The sequence below is a fragment of the Rattus rattus genome, chromosome 10 (genome assembly GCF_011064425.1).
Source record: "Rattus rattus isolate New Zealand chromosome 10, Rrattus_CSIRO_v1, whole genome shotgun sequence".
Classification (NCBI taxonomy): domain Eukaryota; kingdom Metazoa; phylum Chordata; class Mammalia; order Rodentia; family Muridae; genus Rattus; species Rattus rattus.
Genome location: NC_046163.1, coordinates 36,091,151 through 36,098,998, shown reverse-complemented (window position 1 = coordinate 36,098,998; position 7,848 = coordinate 36,091,151). Strand labels below are relative to the sequence as shown.

The 7,848-nt window shown below is 45.1% G+C and overlaps 1 pseudogene; it reads right to left on the bottom strand.

The window, feature by feature from the left end:
- Window positions 1-4,458: 4,458 nt before the first annotated feature.
- Window positions 4,459-6,086, bottom strand: LOC116911646 (annotated as a pseudogene).
- Between the last annotated feature and the right edge of the window lie 1,762 nt (window positions 6,087-7,848).

Sequence of the window (7,848 nt, the reverse complement as noted above, 5' to 3'; positions counted from 1 at the left end):
CCGCATATGTCTATGAAAACTAAAGATGAACCTTAACTAAAAAATAAATAAATAAATAACTGCCGTTATTGTTTTGCTTGAATTTCCGTGTAATCTATCATTCATCTCCCCATGCCACACCCCGAGATGACCCAAACCCATAGCGGGATGTTTTTATGTTTTTCTCGGAAACATCCCTCTTTTCAGAGGATTTATTTACTTTTTATTACTTTCATAAGACACCACTCAAAGCAACAGAAAGCATTGTGGAGAAATGAGTCCCGCAGCCAGGAACTTAATCTTGAGTTTTCAAGAATACAGAGAGCTGGAGTTAAAGGAGTTACGAGCTGCCTGGCAAGGGTTAAATTGGGCTCACACTTTAAGGGCTTATAGTCCATCATGGTAGAGGGGCGAGGGAGCCAGAGGCATGTGTGGCTGCAGGAGCAGGAAGTAGAGAGCTCACATTCTCAGCTACAAACATAAACAGAGAGGGCAAATTCAAACTTTGTAAAGCTTTAAACTCAAAGCCCACCCCCTACTGATGTAATCCCAGCCCCAAACCGCCCCGGCTAAAACTCTCCAAACAGCGCCACCAACTGGACACCCAACGTTCTAACGCAGGACTGTGAAGCTCATTTCTTATTCAAACACCTCACCAAGCTCTCAACCCCTTGCTTCTATGCGGATCTGCCATACTTCCTTCCCTTCAGCACTGTGCTGGAGCTTTCTAAAATCCCCTCCTAAGTTCCTCTTTGATCCTGCTTTTCTCTGCCTTGGCCCACTCTTCATTTTGGTGGAGTTGTTCTTTAGTAGGGTCCTGAGGAAAAGGCGAAGGGGTCCCTTTGAAGGCACTGTTCCTTGTCACCTGGCTTGTGTGCTGGTCAGCCACCTTAGTCTGTCTTCATTGCTGCCTTATGTATGTGACTTCACCTTACCCAGCCCATCTCTGTGTTCTCGATGCTCAGACAACTCGAGATTAAGTACCTGGCTGCGGGTCTCATCTCTCCGCCGTGCCTTCCGACCAGTGATTTATGAACGTGGCACTGAAACTCCAGTGTGCTTAATTGACGATGTGCTCTCGCTCTCTGGTCTTTCCCACTGAAACTCCTGCAGTATGACATTTGACCTTTCTTATTCTCCGTTACTTTGACTTTTTGTTTTACTCCTGAGAGATTTCCACAATTGATATTTACAGTCCCCAGTGGGATAAAACTGTTATTAGTTTCCAAGAGTGGTTCCTTAATCAGCTGCATCTGTCTCTTTAAATGGCACCCTTCCCCTTTAAAAACAAAGAACAAAACAAAATAAAAAGCTGTGCCTTAAGCTGGGCACGGTAATGCAAAAACAGGCGGATATCTGTAAATTAGACACCAACGCTAATCTACATAGTCAGACCCTTGGAAAACACCAAAGGACAAATAGAAAAAACTAAAAATTTAAAAAAGTTTAAAGAGAAAGAAAAGAAAAGAGGGGGAAAACTGGACTTTGATCTTTCTAAGGATCACTATAATTATTTTAATGGTTTGTTTTTTGTTTTTTATGTCTACCATTCCCTTTGTTACCTGAATCCCTTTCTCTGTTTATTTTTGTTAGTTTTTGGGTCTGTCTTTAACATTGAAACATTGTGTAATATGGCTTTAAAAAATACAAAAGCTAGGGCGGGAGTGGGGGAACACCCACAACAAAATGTGTGTGTGTGTGTGTGTGTGTGTGTGTGTATGTGTGTGTGTGTGTGTGTTTAAAGAAAAACCCTTCAGAAAAAAAATTAAAGTATACAAACTCCCTTAAAGGAGACAAAAGGTAAATTCGTGATTATAAAAGGAAAAATCTCAAATTGGATTGCATTTTGCTGTGCATCGTACTTTGTAGACGACATTTAAGGACCTGGAGGATACTAAGGAATCAGTTGGCATTGAGCCTGGTTTTCGCTATAAACATCGCATAGCAGTGCTTCTGTTTTTGAGTTAGTTTCTATCTGTGGAACTGATCCCTGTTTATTGAGAGAAAAGGGCCTGTCCCTGCTCTTGGAGTTTAACTCGGGTCACTAGGATCCCTGCCGATCAGGTAACAACCACAGTCACCCAGAGCCAATGGATCTCCTGTCTCACGCCCCAGGAGAAACAGGAAGCACAGGTGAGCAGTAAGCAGAGTGAACACAGACTTACTAAGGAAAAGTTGGTTTCAAGGTGACACAAACCTAGAGTCACCCAGGAGGAGGGACTCTCAACTGAAGGACTGTCTCTGTCTGGAGTGACTTGTAGGGAATTTTCTTAATCGATATGTGATGTAAGGGGGCTCAGCCTAGTATGGCCGAACCCATCCCTAAGCAGGTGGGTCTGGACTGAATAAGAAAGCAGGCCGAGCAAGCCAGAGGAGCAGTAAGCAGCATCCCTCCATGGCCTCCGCTTCAGCTCCTGCCTGAGTTTCCACCTCTGCCTCCCTTGATCGTGAACTGTAGCTTGTAAGTCAAGTAAACCCGTTCTTCCCCCAAGTTGCTTTCGGTCAACGTTTTATCATAGCAAAAGAGAAGCAAACTAGGACAGAATCCTGAGAGGGAGAGGGAGGGGCTCCACAGATGTCGTATGGTTGGAACTGGGAACTGAGGTCATCTTAATCAGAGCTGGTCATTTTTGAGATCACAGTGACCAGAACCAGCAAGGAGTCCATGTCTTACCCGTACTCTTTTAGCCCAATCAGAGTTACTTGTCCATTCATGTGAGGAGTCACATGTGCCATAGACTAGTTTATGATCCACCATGGTCCTGGCCTTTACTATCCAACTGGGGGAGGGGATCTCTAAAAAACATACACGTGTATGTGATATATACTGATATCATATATATAATATATATACACATAATATCATGTACTGCATTTTCCTGTGTGTTGTACTTTCATATATATGTATATGATGTATATGTATGTATATGGCTAGAAATATATCTATGGCTGGAGAGATGGCTCAGCAGTTAAAAATACTTGTTGCTCTTGCAGAGGACCCAGGTTCAAGTCCCAGCACCCACATGGCAGCTCACAACCATCTGTAACTCCAGACCTGGTGGATCTGATATCCCCTTGTGGGCTCACTGGGCACCAGGCACGCACGTGGCACTCAAACACATGCAGACAAAACACATATACACAAGATAATTTTAAAAATATTTAAAAACCTCATGTACAGTAAAACATTCACTGTAAGCCCAAAGCTGTGAATAATATTAATTTTTCCATAGGAGGATGGACTTTAGAACCCAGTATAGACTTCTAACATATACGAATTCTACTCGCTCATGTATGCTACAGCAGAGTGGCGGCTGTTTTAAACTTGAAAAAAATTAGTAAGGTTTGGCATTCTGGTTTGTTATGTTTTCCCCCTGCTCTGGAGGCCCCAGGCTATCTCGGGTGTTGAGTGGGGCTGCTGTAAGTTATGGTGACAGGGTATGGAGCCTACTGGGCTCTTATCCAGCATGACCAGTTTTGTTAAATCTAATTTAGTAGCTATAGGCCTTTTTCTCTCCGGCTGGCCAGTTTTCCACAGAGAAATCCTACAATAGCTCTCTTGGATGGTAAGCAGCAAGGCTCCTCCTCCACATAAAGATCGCAGGGAGCCAGAGCCACAAAGCTGCCTTTGCCCAGCACAAGTTGCGGCAGGTGCATGCCCGCTCTGGGCGCAGGCGAGCAAGAGGCGGCAGGTGCCTGCCCCGCTCTGGGCGCAGGCGAGCAAGACCGCACCCTCTGCTGCTCACCTGTCCATCATAGAGCAGCTTCTTCCTGAACTGTGAGACCTACATGGTGGCGTGTGGCTCCAGGGACTTTTTGCTCTCCACCCTCGATTGCGCCTGGATCTGGCCTGTTTCTCCAAAGGATGAACTTCCTGTCTTTTCCACAGGAAAAGAGAAGAGGTGGGCTCTACCGTTCCTGACCACCGCTTGCTCCCCTTCTCTGCCTGTCTTTACTGCCTGCCGAGGAGGCTGGCGCCCACCTCTTCTGTTTCCTCTCTCTCTACTCCATCTTCTACGTGGCTCTTGGTGTCTCCTGCTTGGTCCTTGGACATGTACACCTCTCTTATTTCGTAAAATTTCTCAGATGGAGTTTGGGGAAGGAGGAGAAAGACTGTGCACGTTCAATGAATTCTGCTTAGCCCCCGGGTCGTGTTTCTCTTTTGTGAAGGCTGACAATGAGGCTGAGTCAGGCCCTCGCCCTTTTCCAGATTCCTCCCCCTCCTCCACTCTATTTAGAAAGTATTTCTTTAGTGCCCTACCCGTCCTCACAGTCTGTGGAAAACTCTTTGTAAACAGACCTGAGTCCAGCAAGAAAACACTTCTAATTGGCAGATTCCAGAACTCAAAGCTAGGTTTTTTTGGTTGGTTTCTTAGTTTTTGTTTTGTTTTGTTTTTTTGTTTGTTGTTGTTTTTCTGCCAAGCTGTGATTGTCTATTCACTGACCAGATTATAAAGATACCACGGGCAACGCCTTAGTTCATCGTCTAATAAGCCTGTTTATCTGGTCGTCCCTGTTGTCAGCATCTCCACCTTCTGCAAAGCGAGGTGTCTTTTTCTTCATCCCACCTCGTGGGGAAGATAGTTTGAAGGGCCACAGGAAGTTATTTGCTTCCTTAAAGCCTTTCGCAGCTGTATAGACTTCATGAATTAGGTCCTCCATGCAGATGATGCCAAATTTACCAAAAGATCGAAAAATGGAGGAATTATCTGTAAGGCAATGCACTTTTTATTGATTCTGACATAGCCTCGCCTGTAGATGAGCGCATTTACTGACTTCAGGTTGGGGTGCCCCCATGCAATGTACGGTTCCACAATCCTCAGCATGTTAACTGAAGCCTTGCCGAGCTTAACAAAGGTGCCATGGAGGATCTGCCGAGGACGTAGCAGCTGCAATACCTTGCGCACCTTTGGGCTAACTCCATTGACACCTCGGATTCTGATGACAAACGCCAATTTTGGTTCTGTGGGCACATAGAGGTTCCCAGCTTTCCTTGCCGTCCTAGCCTTGCGAATCTCAGTCGGGTCCGTCTGCCTGCACTCCTTTGAGAGTGCTTTGCCGTCTCATAGATGAGCTTCCTCCGCGCCTTTCCCAGTGTCTTCAGGGCAAGCTTCTTCCTCAGGCGCCTCACCTTCAACTCTGCGAAATTCCTTCGCTTTTTCTTAAGGGTTTCTGGCGCCGCGGCAACCTTCTTTTTCTATTCTGGTACAGCCTCCAGGGTTCCAACCAGAAAAGGGCAAAGCTAGGTTTTAAAATCAGGTCTAGAACTCATTCTGTAAGGAAAGAATAGGACTGGAGAGATGGCTCAGTGGTTATGAACACTGGCTGCTCTTCCAGAGGTCCTGAGTTCAATTCCCAGAAACCACATGGTGGCTCACAACCATCTGTAATGGGATCTGATGCTCTCTTCTGGTGTGTCTGATGATAGCTACAATGTATTCACATACATAGAATAAATAAATCTTTTTAAAAAGAAAACAAAACAAAACAAAAAAACAAAAACAAACAAACAAACAAACAAACAAAACAAAAAAACACAGTCTGTTGCAAGCCTCTCGCCAGTTGGGAACCAAGAATTCCAAACCAAATAGCATTTGCTGTGAAGGTTACCAACACGGGGATGGCATTTCTTTTACGCAGAGATTTTCAAATAGCCATACTACAGTAGCCGTGAATCTTGACTAAAACCTAACCCATGTATGACTTTGGTCTTTTCACAGCTGCAAAGCTGCAATTTTCTAGGAATTTCAGAAGAAATCCCATTTAATTAAAAAACATGCCTTATCCCTCTTGCGGAACCCTTATGGCTCACACGTTTATCTTACTGGATTCTGAGGCTAAGGAAGGGAACTTCCGAGCCACCTGCGATCTCACCCAAAGGAGGGGGAAGCAGCTAAAGTGCCATAGCAACACTTTTCGGGTGCAGCTTGAGAGCCACCCAGAGGGTGCATATGGCTGACAAGACGCTTAAGCTTCATCACACTCGCCCCTGAAGGGCCACAGTCATGCTCTCCACTGTGTCTTATTTCGCTGAAGCACCTCACCTGAGAGAGGCTGAAGACATGGACTGCCCTGGGAGAGGGAGGGAACTGCCGCAGCCGGGGCATCATGGGTAATGAAAGCGTCTGTGTGGGAGCTCCAGAGGACCCTCAGAGTCCTCTCGGATTCCCAGCTCCCTGTGATTTGACTCTACCAATTCAAACTCCAGTAGGCACTCGGGACCAGGATGTCCTCGGGAACAGTATTTTCCAAGAGTCCCTGAAGTGGACCAACAAAGTCAGAGTCTTTGTTGCATAAAATTGATCTGCTCAGTCCCTGATTAAGAATGGGACCTTCATGGAGGCTGCAGCAGGGCTTCCAAATCCCTCACAGATGCCTTCCTTCTCCGGGAATAAGAAATCAGAACTCCTGGGAATTCTAAGAAGCTCTGCCATAATATTATTATCAAAATACTCCTAATATTCTTTATAATCTTTGCTCATTCTCATATTTATTAGTTTATATAATATATAATAAATATTAAGTTTAGGGTATTTAATTGCACTGCTGCCTATAAGGAAACACTCAGACACTGGAAAGGGGCAATGAACACTGGAAAGGGGCAGCGAACACTGGAAAGGAGCAGTGAACACTGGTCAGGAAATACTTAGATAACATAATGTACTATTCAGATCTCCAGTAAGGGAGCCAGTGCTCCACAGAACCGTGGTTTGGAACTATATGAATCTTGGAATTTTTAAAAACTACCTTTTTTTTCTCCTTCCGTGTGTGTGTGGGGGGGGGTCCCCTGCACTGTGGCATGTACGTGTGGAGGTGAGAGAACAACTTGCAAGAGTCAGATCTCTCCTTCTACCATGTAGGTCCCCCAGATTAAACTTGGGTCATCAGACTTGGTGGCTGTTTGCCTTTACCTGATGAGCCAATTTCCAGTCTCTCAGATTTATTTATTTATTTTCATTATTCAGCATATTTTTCTGTTTGTTTGTTTGTTTGTATGTTTGTTTGGGGTTTTTTGTTTTTGGTTTTGGTTTTGGTTTTCGGTTTGTTTGTTTGTTTGTTTGTTTGTTTGTTTGTTTTTTGAGACAAGGTCTCACTCAGTAGCGCAGGCTGGCCCTAAGCTCTCTTTGTCCCTGAAGCTGACCTGTAGGTTACATCTGCCACCATTGTCTGAGCAGCTGGGATTGCAAACTTGCACTCTCAGACCCAGCCCACTCACAGGACTTGGGACAGTCTAGACTGTACATATACATTTATTACCATGTATTTTACTTTACCAATAGTTCACAGCACCAGAAGAGGAGAGGTCACAAATACTCAAAGCCGCTACAGTGAAAATGATTATATAGTGATCATCTCTCTTCTGTATACCTTGGTCATTGTTCCCCAAAGTGTCAACCTTAGCCTTCAACTTGGAGGTGTCAGCTTTTTGGTGCTGCTGAGGATGGAATGCCATCAGAGTCCTTAAACCTCTGGTGTTTCTGTGTGGATGTCAGGCTTCGGTGCTCATGGGAAAATTAGAATCGCTTTTTCTCACTTTTCCCAATCGATCTTTCCTGGGGTCAAGAGTTGGAAGACATTCCTGAATGGAAATGCTAGCTGGGGATGTTCCGTGTCTAAATGCTAATAGAAGACCAAGCAGAGTAGCATCCAGTCTGGTTTTCACAGGCTCCAGGCTAACCAGGGCCCTCCCTCAAAACCAAACCCAAAACAGAATAGTATCCTGGATGGAACAGTCTCCTGGCCCTCACATCCTCATAGCCACTGGGGTGCCACACGACCAGAGAGCTGTCAGTCTCCCAGCCCTGTTCTGGTTTTCAAATTCAGCTTTCATCCAGCACCTTCTATGTACCAAGGCTGTGCGAGGAACTG